This window comes from Lemur catta, chromosome 8, assembly GCF_020740605.2.
Source record: "Lemur catta isolate mLemCat1 chromosome 8, mLemCat1.pri, whole genome shotgun sequence".
NCBI classification, from domain to species: Eukaryota; Metazoa; Chordata; class Mammalia; order Primates; family Lemuridae; genus Lemur; species Lemur catta.
This window is the reverse complement of record NC_059135.1, coordinates 45,666,328-45,682,427: the sequence shown is the minus strand read 5'-3', so window position 1 is coordinate 45,682,427 and position 16,100 is coordinate 45,666,328. Positions and strand designations below refer to the sequence as shown.

Below are 16,100 nucleotides of genomic sequence, written 5' to 3'. Positions count from 1 at the left end.
CTTAATACATGGTCAATAAATGTTACTTATTACATATAATTTTAGGATCTTACTGACATAAACCTCTCTAAAATTCTTGTACCTATTTGATTGATGCTTCATTTGATAGTTCATTTCATTTAAAGTGTATTTCCAGATTCTGTTGAATTTTAGCAAGGCAGTATGATTTGGCACATTGTGTGCAACTGTTGGGAAGAATTTGATTTCTGAATCTATAGCTGCTGGTGGGAAAATGGAAAGCCAATTGGTGTACTCTTTTTGAACCTAGCGCCCTCTAGTGTTCATATTTATAAAAAGGGTTGAAATGGAATGTGAAAATTAAATAGCAATGGTAAACACTCAATAAATGGCGGCTATCGGTGTTATATACATTTTTTTCAAGTTTCGGTTTCTAGGTGAATATGAATGAGTGCCTTAACGTCTTTTTATTCTTCTTTCAAAGAATTATGGTTCAGAGGTTATATGAAGTAGCTGGACAGAAAGCATTAGGACATTGTGATAGAAACTCTTCCTTACATTTCTATTGCTAGAATAATCCAAATACGTTCAGCACCTGTTAAGTGTTGAGTGTCTGACTAGCACTGGATCAGCTGAAAGTGATCACTCAGGAAAGCCTTAATTCTGTGGTACAACTATTGGGGTTAATGTAGAAGTGAGCTTTGATAACTTCTGGGCCTTTTAAAAAAAAAAAAATCATGCCATGTTAAAATATGCCATAATAAAAACTCCTGCACTTAGCAGGAATTACATTGACTGTGTCTAATGTGTGTGGGTGAAAAGCCACTCAGATTGCTCTTCACATACACCTCAGATCCTGCACAAGGGCACGCCCCTTTCACTATGGCTGCGTATTTGTTTATTCTGCATATTACCAATTCCTTATGCCACATGTTAAGTCATAAAGTCAGAGAGAGAGAAGCCTCATGTGCAGAAACATTGTAGTTAATGGGAAAATAAATACTGAAGTTTTCTGACTACATACACCCCTGTAACATATCCTTTTTAAAAAATGTCTTTTTTTATTCTTGTAGCTTAAAGAAATGAAGAAATGTTATTACTTTGACAAAACTGATACCAACATGTTAAGATTTGAGCAGGATTATGTATATCCCTCTACCTATCATTCTGTTTCCCATAAGGACACACAAAGACATTTTTCACTCTTAAGAATCTTATGAGCTAGTTAAGAATTCTCACTTCACCCCTGCAAAAAATAGAAACACACTCATGAAGCAACCGATGAAAACACGCATGTGAAATTGGAAGTCATTTGCATTTAAAGTGATAGAACTTAGAGTGGTGATTGGAGGGGATGCAGTTAAGATGATATTTTGTAGCAAAGGTCTCACCTGGTTTTCAAGTAGGTCTTAGATTATGTTTGACAAAATCATGGGACATGGTCTCCAAAGCATATGTGCATGTTTTTGGCATAAAATCATGGTTGGAAAGTTACCCTGAAGGTCGAAGGGACCAGGTTTACTGAGTTTTAGGTTGACTTGGTCACTGGAGGCTGGGGGGTGGTGTTGTGGGGGCTGATTCTGAGTACAGGGTCCCTTCTGTCACTCACACTTATTTATTGCCCTGGCTCTCTCTATTGGCTCTGCGTCTGAGTTCCAGAAGAACACAGACTCCATAGATGCTGAATTTATGTTGATTATCCCAGCAATGAACATACCAGAATTTCAAGATTAAGAGTTGTTTCAATCAAAGCACTGTCAGACACTGAAGGCCTAACCAATATTACTTGGGGACCCCTCTAATCAATTGTAAAATAAAGGAAGAAAGGGCATTCTTCCTTGTGTTGCCCTGGACCACCCTCTGCCTTGGTGACAGGAGGACTCCAGTTGACAATGCTTTATGGAGCAAAGATGTACCTGATGAGAAGCTGCAGCACTCAGTGGAGTCTGGTGACACCCAGTGGGAGAGCATGGTACCTAGTGGGATAGAATCAATACAGCCCAACTGGAATACGCTTACTTGTGAACACGGTTACATACTTATGCCCTGAAAAGTTCTGGGAGCCTTGGGACGGGCCCCAAGGGTGTAATGGATTTTTTAAAGGCACCTTAGGTGGGTCCTAAAGTCCAAAAAGAGGTTTGAGGTATTTGTGATATTGAGATCCCATGAATTCTTCAGGTTGCTAAAGTCGAGGAAAAGTCAAATTACAAAAGAAATATCAAATTTTCGTAGTCAGTTATTAATAGGTTTTTGAATCTTCCAAACAAGAGTTGAATACATTGAAGATAAAAATTAATTTTTCTTATCTATTCTATTTTACAAGTTTTCCTTTATGCACATTTATCCCCGTACACATAAACACACACATTGCTGTCCAGAAAAGTAAAAGGTTTGAATATTCACCCTTTAATTGTAGGAAATGAGTAGCTACTAAAATTTTTGTTCTTAAATGTTCAACAATGGTGTATATAGATTTATTCCTTGGCCCTGTTGGAGTGTTGGAGTATAAACATGAATATGGGTGCCAAAAATGGTACTTCTAAAAGATAATTAAATTCTGGTTCAATTTACTTTAGACAAAATGGGAAATGTCTTATCTCCTATTGCCTCCAGCTTCTCACACTAGAAACAATCCCTAAAGAATTTGCTGTGCGTAATGTTTTTGCTGCCTAAGGCAAGTGTCTGCCCTAACTGTATGACAGAATGAACCCCATTATATTTGTTGAAGTTCAGATATTTGTAGTTTATTTCCAATGAATAAACTACACTGCAACATACCACAAGGAAAGCTGTTTTAAAACAGAAAAGGAACAGAAAAGAAAGCTGATCACATAACACACATGTTTGTTCTACTTTGCCCTCTAGTATAGTTTAGTTTCTGGTCAAATGAAAGTCTATTGATAAATCCACAGAAACATAAATTCAAGAAAGATTTTAGAATACATTTTTTTTAAATTATACTATAAAATAACCTAGAAAATGTGGATAAACATCATATGTTGGGTCTGAAAATATGAATTTATTTGTAAAATATACTTAAAACATAAATGCAAAGTTAAGGTAAGAATTTATAAATAAAAAGAAACATAAGAGAGGGCTATAGAAACCAATAGAAAAAAATTTCAAAAGCCCGAACATTATTATTATTAATTATATTATTATTATTATTACTATATTAAGAGACAGGGTCTTGCTCTGTCATCCAGGCTGCAATACGGTGGACTGATCATAGCTCACTGTAACCTTGAACTCCGAGGCTCAAGCAATCCTCCCATCTCAGCCTCTTGAGTAGTTGGGACTATAGGAATCTGCCATCATTGGCTAATTTTTTAATTTTTTGTAGAAATGAGAGTCTCACTATGTTATGCAGGCTGGTCTCAAACTCCTGGCCTCAAGGGATCCTCCCAAAGTGCTGGGATTATAGGCTTGAGCCACCAAGCATGGCCCCAAAACTTAATGAAAGATGAATGGCAGACTGGAAAACAAGCAGCAAAATGTTATCATCATCTTATCCAAAGCTCTTATAAGTCAAGGAAAAAAATACTAATGCTTTAAGAGAAAGATGAATAAAAGTTGTGAACACTTTGTAGAAAAAATATTAGTGTCTCAAAACAAAAAAGTTAAATATCATTCATAATTAAAAATATATAATAAAGCAATGTACTAATTTAGAATTTTTCTTTAAAGAGTTATACTAAAACTTTGTGAGCATACGGGAAAAGAGTCACCCATACATTGTTATTGGAATAAAAATTGGTATCACTTTTTCAAGAAAATGAAAAATGCACAACTTCTTGTTACAAGATTCTACATTTATGAATCTGTTATAAACATGATGTGGAGGAAAATGAACACCATAAAACATTAAGTGAAAAAAGCTGGATTTATAATTACCTTTGTGCCTGTCTTACCTGTTGTATGATCTCAATTTTGTAGAGAAAAATGGAAGGAAATACAAGTATTAACAACAGTTATCCGCCTGAGAGGCTATTTTACACAAAGAAAGGACCTGGATGATTAAAACAATAAGCCTCTGTATATGTACACTACATCAATAAATATATATCTATATCTATATATCTCCATGACATCCTACTAATATATAAATTCATTAACACAGTAATCACCTAGGTAACACCTGCTAGGTGAACTAATCTAACAGACATCTTAAACATAGCATTGTCCCTGCCAGAAACCTTGATCTGTCCTCTACCAACTCCCTTACTAAGGAGGGCAGGGGAGGGGGAAACCCAGAAACAAACAAACAAAAAACTTGCTTCTCCTGAAATTTTCTTCCTCTCGGTTAATGATATCTCCATAACTTCCAGTTATGGCCAAAAACTTTAGTCTTCTTTGATTTCTTTTTTACTCTCATATTTCATATCCAATCTATCAGGGAATCCCGTTGGCTCTTCTCTCAAAAAATGTCCAGTCACTTCTCAGGGTGCCTATTATTACCACTCTTGTTTGAGTTATCACTATTTTTCACCGATGACTACAATTACCTCTTTTTTTTTTTTTTTTTTTTTTTGAGACAGAGTCTGACTCTGTTGCCCGGGCTAGAGTGAGTGCCGTGGCATCAGCCCAACTCACAGCAACCTCAAACTCCTGGGCTCAAGCAATCCTCCTGCATCAGCCTCCCGAGTAGCTGGGACTACAGACATGCACCACCATGCCCGGCTAATTTTTTTTCTATATATTTTTAGTTATCTGGCTAATTTCTTTCTATTTTTAGTATAGATGGGGTCTCACTCTTGCTCAGGCTGGCCTCGAACTCCTGACCTTGAGCGATCCTCCTGCCTTAGCCTCCCAGAGTGCTAGGATTATAGGACTAAGCCACCTTGCCCAGCCTACAATTACCTCTTAATGGGTCTGTAGTAATACTTTGTACACTGCAGTCTATTCTTAATACATCGACCAGAATGATTCTTTAGAATCTTTGTAAGGTCTGCAAAGCCCTGGGTCTGGATCCCCTCTACCCTCTGACCACCTGCTACTGTGACGCTAATTCACCCTTTCTTGAAGCACAGTGGCTTTTTTGTTGTTCCTTAAAAGTGCCCATCAGCCCCTTGCCTCAGGGCCTTTGCACACTCCTGAGTCAGCTTCCCCTGCTCTATATTTTCTCATGGTACTTTTATTTCTCTGACATGTTTTATTTACTTATTTATTATCTGGATCTTCCTGCTGAAAATAAGCACCACAGCATCACGAATTTTGGTCTTTTTTGTTTACTTGCATACTTTACTTGTTTACTTGTAGAGATGAGAGTCTCACTATGTTATCCAGAAGAATGCCTGGCACACAGTAGATACTCAGGAAATATCTATTGAGTGAATGAATGGATTCTGAGTGACCATGAGCTCCATGAAGCAGTGGCTGTGCCTATTTTGGTCATTACTGGACCCCCAGAGCCTAGCCACTGTTGAGCCCTTAGTGGGTACTAAATGGGTGAACAACAATGACTGGGCTTATCAATTATGACACAATCTTTGGTCACAAGTCCATAGTTCACAATATCATGCATTTTTCTTTCTTACTCCAAATTATAAATCCTTACAAAGCTTTATAAGCTACGCAAAGATAATAAGTATTTAATGAGCTCCCACAGGGCACAACCGTAGGCTAGGAAATGAAGCAGTGGTAATCATGGCAAATGATGCTATTAAAATGACCTGGTCCAAATGCTATCACCATCCTCAGGAAGCAGAGTGATCTCTTCTTGGCTTTCTTTTAAGTAATATGATTTTGTTTTGGTAGCTCTCAGTAGATATATATATATTTTTTACTTTTGTGGGATTTTCCCCCAACTTTTCATTTTTAAAAATTTAAAACCCACATGCATCCTCTAATTGCAGACATTGTATGATAGAGTTAAAGCTTTACAGGTAGATCTCTCCAGTGGTTGCCTTGAACTTTTCCCCTCTGTAGTTTGCTGGGATAATCAGTCAAGAGGGAAGCAAATTTTATAACAACTACCCATTTCCTACGCAGAGACTTTACTAACAGTAATATTCTGACCTCCATGCTCTAGACTACTAAAACCAAATTCTTTGAACATGTTTTTTGGGACTCTTGCTGTGGAAATCTTCTTGTCCACAATTAAATTTTCAAGAGACTAGCCATCACTAAACTGGGAACCGCTGATGAATTTTGGAGGAGCGTTGTTGATGTTCATCCATAGCACCTCCTTATGTGGAGTTTATTTTTTTGCTTAGCCATCAGAGTTCCTGGGCAGAAGTCAAGGGGATGAGGACATAAAGTAAGGCTCTAACCAAGGAATATGTGTCTGTGACTTCCATGGTGAGACAGAGATTGGCAATTAGGCAAAGCTGACTAGAGGTTTAGCAGTTTTCTTATCATTTGATTCCTTTTGCATGGGTATTCTAGCTGCATTGACTATTTCTTTTTCTCTACTCCTTACTAATGTGTTCTTTCCTGAGACCTATGTGTTTGGTTTAATGTAATCAAGCCTAAGGCAAACAAATTTGCTAATAGGATTACTAGTAGCAAGCATGCTATAAACATGCTTGGCCTAAATGAATCACGATCATTCCTTGTAGCACGCAACATTTCTTCTTCAAATTCATTTACTCTGTCTTAACAAAATCCGAATAGGAACTAGACCTCTAGGCCTTTTGAGCTCTAGACAATCTCAAATGCTAAAGAGAAAGAATGAATAAGAAGTTGGATTTTCTTCCTTATAGACAACCAGGTCAAACTGGCCCTGTGCAGGACCACCATTTATGTCTTGGTTTTGTAAACTAAATCCTGTGATTACAGTGGAAATTCAGCTCTGAACAAAAATTCTTTTCAAAGGCCTCTCCAGCTGGAGCCAGACAATTCTGAAATAGATCCCAGCTGTTTGGATTATCTCAACCCAAGAACAACTAAATATTGCCACTGAAAGCACTATCAGTAGTAAATTCTGGTTTGAAGTTGTAGGTAGCTGGAAAGCCAAATCCTTAAAGACCACCCCCACTCAGCAGTAGCTTGGAAAGGATAGTAAGAGGAAGAGATTAATTCTTACTTGTGGTTTTAACTGGTCCAACTACCACAATCCATTTGGTATCCCAAATTATTCCAAGTATGAGCATGTTTTGCTAGATGTGCATATTTCCAAGTTGAAAAACTTAGCCCTTTTCCAGGAAATCTTTAAATTTTGAAAACTTTGAAATAATGTTTCATGTATTTCTTTATAAATCATCATTGTGGATTATGTATTTTGCCTCATATTTAGCTTTTTCATCTTCTTCTAAATGCAAGCAGGTATAGATATTTCTATAGCTAAAGTCTCATTTTCAATACAAAGCACAAGCAAGTATAATTTAAAGTTTACAAAAATACTCAAAGACTAATGTGGTAAATAACTAGAGCACAATTTCCCTTATTCATAATAATCATCACTATATAGTTAATTAATCTGGTCATATTCTTAGTCATATGCTTTGTTACTAATAAAATCAATATAGTACATAGCACTTCCTGAAAATTGGATTTAATAATTTTATTCTCTAGGCAAATGTGCCGTAAGTTTTGTTCTGTACCTAATAGCACAAATCTTTTAAAGCAATTTATATTTATTTAAATATATTCCATTTTTACATGCTTATAATGTATTCTGTCTTTATACTCATATATTCATAAATTATATATTTGAATTTGATTTTTATCTGAAAGCCTAACCAAAAGCAAATCACTTTAAATATAAATTTATAGTCTATCAAGAAGAAATGGATTCATTTTCCTTTAGTATATGTGCCGTACATTTAATTTGGACATTCTCGTCTATGTAGAGTTAACAAACCTATCCTATATAAATACTTTGTATAAAATTGAATGTTAACTCTGATTGGGTAGCAGTTTGGAACGAAAGCCAAAATTCAACTTGCCACCTAATGTTATGTCAAATTACTGTTAAACAATTCTCTTGAACTATAAATTGTGTGTGTGAGAGAGAGCAAGGGGGAGTAGAGAGGGAGAGAGAGAAGCTATGTAGTTCAATATACTCTCTTAAAATAAGGCTGTAAGGAGTTAATTGGTAAAGAATGTTTTTCCAACCTTAAACAAGTAGTAAATTAGGTGACATTTTCTATTTATAACAGATGAAAACCAGATGAGAATTTCTTTCTGCTATAACTTTCTAAGCAGAGCATTTGAAACCTCTGATGAATAGATAAGTTCAGTTTCCTTAAATGCTGTACTTAATATTTAAGCTGAATCTAACTTAACAACTTAGTCTAGGATGAATAAATAAAACATTCCAGATGTAATCTTCCAGTAATAACAGTATAATCTTAACTTCCCTAAGAATAAATTTAGACAATATGCCAGGTTTTGAAAGTCAAATGCTTTCAGAGAATAACTAGTAAATTTCCCAGAATATCTAAAGTTTCAAGCTAAAATTTTAAAATCTAAATTCTCCATTCACACATGTACAGTCTTCATAATTGAATGGGAATATAAACCATTATTTTAAAAATAAAAACTTTAAAGTCTGAAAATATAAATAGACAACCTGCTTCGCAGGGCAGATAGAGTTGGCCAAAAGTTCTGCTTTCAGTTTCCAGAAACAAACACTTAAAACAGTCAACCAAGATCAGAATTAAAAGATGATAAATGAGTGTATAGTGTCAGACAAGTTGAGTTTACGGTGCTTATATTGGTGAAGGATTTTCTTCCAACCTTAAAGAAATAATAAATTGCCCTGGGAGAATACTTACATTTAAAAGCTAAGTAGGAAAAGCAGAAAAACAGCACAAAGAAGACTGAGAAGGAGAGTTATTTGAATTCGGTAGGGGTCCACCAGAATTGTATCTCAGAAGCCAAGGAAAGTGGAATCTTCAGGAAAGAGTGAGCATTTAACAATGCAAAGACTGAGGTAGCATGAAATCAGAATACAATATAAGAAATGCTAGGTGGATTAGGTCAATCAATGGCTGTCTACAGTTTAAGAGAAGAGACTCCAGCTGCAATCACATTGGAGTGGGTGGATGAATGAATGGGAGGAAGTGGAGTCAGCTGCAGAGACAGCTCTTTTCTTAAAGGACAAATGCACTAGCAAGAGGAATATGTGGGCATTCAAGGAAGTTTTGTGTTTTCTTGTTTTTAGGATAGAAGCTACTTGAGTAGGTTTTATAAACTGAGGGGCACAAGGGAGTAGGGAGGATAGAAGGAAGTTCTGGACAGAGAGCAGAGGCAGAGGCCAAGGAGACTGGAGTTGGAGATGTGTGTGGGAATCTCCTGGTGACCATCAGCTCTCCCAATCCCCCCTTGCCCTGCTCTGTTTATTCTTTTCTCCATAGCATTGATACCTTCTATAGTACTATGTAACTCACCTATTGGTTCCATTTATTCTTCTTCTCTCCCTCACCTGTCCACCCTCAATCTCCTTCAGGACCTTCTCATTTCCCACTATTCCCACTTACCCGTTAAATACAAGTATCCTCCCAGGGATTTGTAATGTTCATAGGGGCAGAGATCTTTGTCTTTTGTTTATTCATATATTTTATGCACCTAGAACATAGTGGCACCCAAGAAATACTTTTTGAATGAAAAGATGTTGGATTGTAGAATGAAAAAGAAATGTTGGGATCAGTTTGAAAGTCTTTATTTTTTTTACCTACAAAGTAGAAATAACTAAGCTTTGAGGAAGAGAGGGTGAAGAGAGATTTCTAATATTCTGAAAGTTGAACATTCAGTGTATAGACATAAAGTCATTCATGGAAGCCCATAAACCCCATTTAAGAAGTGCCATGGCTTTTTCATCCCATATATTATTTTCTTTTTAATTAGCTACCATCATTAAACATTAGATTTAACATAAAATTTCAGAGTCTGGCTTGTGTTGGAAAGTAAGAAGTTGTGGCCATACTTGACTCACCCTCAGCATGACAGCAATCACTGGATCAGAGTTGAGGCTGTCCCCTCCCCTCTCTCCCCCAGCACACATACACACAAGGTAGAGCACATGGTCTTCATTTGCCAAGTTCCCACCATTCATTTTAAGGGAATAGTCACTTAAACCTTAAGTGTACTGTGTCAATGGAAAAGAACCCAAACTCTGTAAAGTAATTTAAAGAGGTTTATTCTGAGCCAAGTATGAGTTACTATGGTATGAAGCCACACCTAAGAAGCCTTGAGCAAGTGGTCTTGCTGGTGGTTGGGTTATAGTTTGGTTTTATACATTTTTGGGAGACAGAAATTACATGTAAAGTCAAAAATCAATACATGGAAGGCATACATTGGTTTGGCCCAAAAAGGTGGGTCACCTCAAAGTAGGGGATTCCAGATTATAGGTGAGTTTAAAGATCCTTTGATTTGTAATTGGTTAAAGAAATGAAGTTTTGTCTAAAGGCTTAGAATGTTTAAGTTAAGATAAGGAAGTCTGCTAATCAAGGACAAGCCACTGGATATGTACTGAGACTCAAGTGATCTGTTGAGTAAATCGAGGACCTGCAGGTGTGGGATTTCAGCTTTGTCTTGCAGAGCCTTAGGCCTGTTAATGAGTTACAAGGCATATCTCCAAGAAGGGAGGAGGCTATGGTGAGGCATATCTGACCTCCCTTCTCATACCCAGCAACTCTGCTTTAGAGTATTTCTGGGGTGCTCTTGGCCAAGAGGGGGTCCATCAGTCAGCTGGGGGGCTTAAGATTTTATTTTAGTTCACAGCTGTCAATTGCCATTTATTATTGAGCTTGAGCTATTGTTTTTTATAGTATGACTCCTTCATCCATTTATGATACTTGCCTGACCTCTTTAGGTGGTAGTGTCTACTATCCATGTTGTTGGTAGTATTCAACTTACAAATAACTCATGTTCCAATGGGGCTGTCGGAGAGAAAAAATAATATATTTTCCTCACCCATTGCAAGGGTGATGGCTGACACTCCATAACAAAAGACAGGTTAACGGGACAGAAGCACAACAAATTTATTTAACCAAAGTTTTAGGTGACAGAGAGTCTTCAGAAACAAAGACCTGGGAAAACTCTATTTTTGTGCTAAATCTGGTGAAAGAAGTGGATAGTTGAGGAGAAACATGATTTGGCAGAAAGGGATGTGATCTAATAGTAATAAACTGGGAGGAGTTTAGCAAGGCTTGTTTGTTCAGATTCTTTTTGCCCTGTGGATATAGGGCAGGACCCCCCTGGAATGAGGGTCTTATGACTACTTTCAGACAAGACAGGTCAGAGAATTTCTTTATGATCATGCTTCAGGGGAGAAAGACAGGAGAAAGTCAAAAGGACCTTCTTGCTTCTGTGGATTTCCCTATCACCATATTTTGGGGTAATATGTTCTGAGCTCCAACAGGGCTTCCCATGCCCTTAGAAACAGAGTAAACTCCTGGTCTTGCTGTTCCTATGCCTGTGCCCCACCTTCACAACTCTACACTGGCTTTAAATGCGCCCCTACTTTCTGTTTTCAGTGGTCCCTTCCTTGTTCTTAAATAGGTCAAGCTGCCTCCAGCCTTATATTTTCAGTTCCCTTTCTCTTCTTCCAAATTATTAACATGGCTGGTTCCTTTGTTATCTCCCACTAGTGAGAGCAAAGGCTACAGGTCTATAGGTCTCTTTTCTCAAAACCCTGATTCTTGTCCTAATTTTGCCATATAAGCAAACATCTGTTAATACTCAGCTCCTTCTGTCAAAATGATACAAGTCGTTCTGAAATTTCAACATGTCTCAGCCCTCTGTCCTTTCAAGTTCTTTAATAAGTAACTTCATGAAAAGCTTACTCAAGGAAAAGGTGACCATTTCCTAGTGGCAGGATTAATTTAAACTTCTAGTCAGAATTAGGTTTCAAGACTGCACACAGAACAGATTGGAATCCTAAAACTAGGTTCCACTCTGAAGAATATATGCTATCACTAGATTTTAAATCCTGTTTATGCAAGCGCAAGGATGCCCATTCAATAGCTAACAGACATATCTTAGATACCACTCATTTGTCTGCAGAAAAATTACTTCTAGCATTCTGTATGCTCATTAATGAACTTTCTGGTATTGATCAGAGTTACAAATGGTGCTTTTCTAAAGGAATAGTGCTATTCTAAAATTTCTCACTGGAGTCTTTCAAATGCTAACTATTGCTGGAGTGTTGGTCCTGATTAGCGTAATGGAAATATTAACCAACCACCCCTAAGGGGTAGATAAAATTAAAACGCACACTCACTCCTGAACATGTACATTCACACATACCACAGTCTCTATTCTGATGGGTTTTAAAAGAAATCATAGAAAACATAACAATTAGGAATCAGTAATACACAGAACAAATGACTAGGACTCCTCGCTTCCCCCTCCCTCCAACTACACACACACATACACACACACACACACACACACACACACACACACACACACACACACTAGTTCTAAGTGAATTGAAATGGGTATAAAAAGTTAGTTTACTCCTGGGAATAAGAGGTGCCTGGTTCACCCCTTTATTCTTTCCACGAAACTGGTGAGATTTGAGGAAATTGAAGAATTAGCACCTCCTATTGTAACTTGAAATGTATTTTGTCACAGAAACAAGGTCAGTCTTGCTTTGGCTTGACATGCATCTGCTGGTTCCGCATTTGTGGATCTCTATGTGTTAATTAGGACTTGCTGTCTTCCCTGAATGATTACCATCAACTCCAGATTATGTTCCTCCTCTTTTTCTCTCGCTGCTCTCTGAATAAATGATTGCACATAGGTGTAAAGGAGCAATGTAGAATTTACTGAGGATTTTACAGGATGAACCGAGCAGAGGGTTTCATATCAAATACTCCAAGGCAAACTCTCTTAAAATCCTGAGGAGACATTTCTCTTCTTTCAGGTCCCTTCTACGTCTCATGTCATCAAACTGATACTCTCTCTTCCTCTTTTCTTCCTTCAGATACTGCTCAGCTCCTGCTGGTTCCTTCCTTTCTTCTCTTTCAAAAGCAAAAATGTTTCTTTTCTTTCATGTGTGTAATAACCCTACCATTTTCTCTGAATCCTAGATGCCAATTGATATCAGGGACCCCAAACTCGCAACCTCCCCCATGAATGAGTTTATCAACACAGCAAACACAGGTCTTTCCTTCTGGAGGATTAGTACACCAGCAGCCTAGAGAAACAAAACAAAATTCCCCACATCATTACATCTGAACTTATAGAAGTATAGATTGAGTTCCAAACACTGTAATTATTTTTGGAACACAAGCCCTTTTGAATTTGGAGATTTATTGAATAATGGAAATGGAAAAAGAGGTTCATTAACTTTGGATTTCCTTCAAATATGATGGATGTGGTTTCCTGTGATGGTATTTGGTTTGTAACAAAAAGGCACAAGCTGTTCTGTTTCAGCACAGACTAATCTACAGTTATTTACATAAAGAGTATTAACTTAAGAACAGATATCTAAAAATAATTGGGAAATCACAAAAAGCACCCTAAAATAACTTTGCTGGAAAAAAAACATGAACAATTTGATTCTAGTAATTGATTTCAACAGATGTCATCTGTCTCCCTACATTATTTAGGTGATCATATTTTCTAAAAGAAAAAATCAGGACTGAGGACATTTGCAATTTTGTAATAACATTGGTATAGGAAGTAATTCAAGAGATGCTGGAATTCCTGGGACATTTCCATAATTTATGGGAAAAGTGCTTCAGGATATTTGAAATTAGTACTGTCTGAGAAAAAGTTCTGTCTTATGCCAAATAACATCAGCCCTACAAATGTTAGACAGAATACAGGGGGCATTCTAAATGTTATGATGTAAGGGGCAGTACAAAGTCCTAATATCCAAAACATCTCTACCTATCATGTTCTTTCATGATGCCTGGACTAAAATTGCCGTTACTTGAAACTTTTTTCTGAGGTATGAGAAAGAAATCCATATTCTTCAGAAAAAAATTGTTAAAATGTTTATCATATTATATTACAAGGGGACGGGGAAAATCACCAAATTAGGAATAGATTGTGACTAGAAGAATAAGATCCTGGCCAAATGAGAAATTGGATGCCATAGTGGGGAAAGAACTAGGTTAGAACTCAGGAACTTTGAGTTCTAGTGCTAGTTCTGATATTGACTTGTCAAGGGATCTTAGGCAACTCATTTAATCATTGGCAGCCACAATTTTGCCAGTTGGGAAATGGATTTAATAGCAGCAGCCCTTTCTAGTTCGCAGTATTATACTAAGGATAGATGATTATTTTGCCTTGAAATATTGGAAAGTGCTATAGTAATGTAAGGTATTACTATTAATAAGCAGGATGATAAAATTATGATCAAGAAATTAATAGGGGCAGCAAAAGGGCACCCCACTTTGGGTTGGCTAATGCTAACCATAAATATTGATACTGTAGAATGAAGGTGCAAAGGAAAGAAAGAAGATGAAATTTCTAAAGTAATCCTCCCCACCCCCACCAGATAGGCTGGCTGCTCCGTGGAGAAGTTGAGGTATACTTAAACTAAACCTCACTTTTATCTAGAATTGGCTGTGATCATAATGCAAGGATAATTTAGGTGAGTGGGAAAATATAGGTAAACCAAAAAAAAAAAAAGGTATACAATTATGGGTCATGGTTACTTGAATTTTCAATGCCAAATTGAAAGAATGAGTTAGATAATGAAGAAGCACAAGGACTAATTATTTGTAAAATCTTACAAAGTTTTTCTTTGCTATGTTTTCCTAGAGTCTTCGGAAGATTGCTTTTAATGTCTTATGATATGGTATCAGTATCCCAGATAGTCTTCTCTGTGTTTTACTGATGTAGTTATAATGACATGATGAAAGCTGACCATAAATGCTTAGGGATTCGCAGTAGTAAAATTATTGCCAGGAACTAAGAAAAGCATGAAATCAGCTGTGACGATTTTGACCTCTGACCTGTAAGCCTATGGTGCTTTGCCCATAGAGAGGCAATTACTAACTTATTTTAAAAAGTCCCAAACTTTCTCTGTTACTTTAGTTCTGGTAACAAGTCTAAGGTTTAGATGTAACTTGAAGGATACTCCTGAGACAATGAAACATTTCCCATCTTTGTCTGGTTCTCAGCTCATCATCATTCCATTCAGAGTTGGAGTCACAGATGAAAAATACGTTCCAGTTGCGTTTCATTTTCCCTTCCCATCTTCTGTCTCTGCAGGAGATTCCAGGAAAGACATAAGACAGGAAGAATGGATTAGTCAGAACACCTGGGGCTTCGTGTGTCAAAACCCAGACACAATTAGCTTAGGCAAAAGGGAAATTTATTGAAAGATTACTTGGTTACTTCCGTTATTAAGAGAAACTACTGAAAGAAAGGAAGCAGCTGAGCCCTAGGAAACAAAGAGCATCAAAGGCTGCCTCTCTCCCATTTCCTTTGTTTGCCTGTCACTTGTCTTCTCTACTGCAGCCTCGCGGTCTCCACAAGTAGGAAACATAGTCACCGAGAGCAAACAAGTTTAATATCTTGCACCATCTGTAATTCAAAAACTCTGTCGTGATGACTTGTTTGGAGATGGCAAGATGGTAGGAAGGACTGTGATTGACCCGGTGGTTGGAAGGCAAGCTGATACAAGGACCAGGCGGGGCTGGTTGTCTTCCCATGTTTGGAGTGGGGAGAAGAGTGGTTTCTGAAGGAAGGAGTGTGGGGAGAAGAGTCCCTCCCTATAGGAAGGGGAAGGTAGAGAGGACTGCTGAGAAGACTAGACAATAGACTCCCACCATAAAGAACAAATTAGGAATATCTGGAGGATGATGTTACTTGTTGAGGAAGAGACAAATGTTCCTTAGAAACATAGAAAATCACACCCCTTATTTCTGCCTGCCAAAGAATATATTCTGGTAGCACCATTGGTGAATTTCCAGAACGGGAAACCTCCAATTATAGAAAAGGACTATGTTCCAAAAATTGACTTGTAAGAAGTTTGGATCAGAAAGTATATAGAAACAATGTTAGCAATGGTATTTTGTTTCAGGCCAATTTATAGGAGCAGAATCCATAATATGTGTAAACTATAATACTAACAGTCCATTTCAATGTCACCAAATATCCTTTAAACCTAAAGAATCTTTCTAAAGAGCCCAGCTTCCACGTACCATGGAATAGATTTACCTCTCAGTGGGGACTCCTTTTGAACTGCCATCGGGCATCCAGGTAGTGGTTCCGTAAGGCAGGGCAGGGAA

The 16,100-nt window shown here is 37.3% G+C and overlaps 1 protein-coding gene across 1 annotated transcript in view; it reads left to right on the top strand.

The window, feature by feature from the left end:
- The window catches only part of PPP1R1C (protein phosphatase 1 regulatory inhibitor subunit 1C), a 103,501-nt gene that overhangs the window by 74,983 nt on the left and 12,418 nt on the right, over positions 1 to 16,100 (top strand). The window lies entirely within an intron of this gene.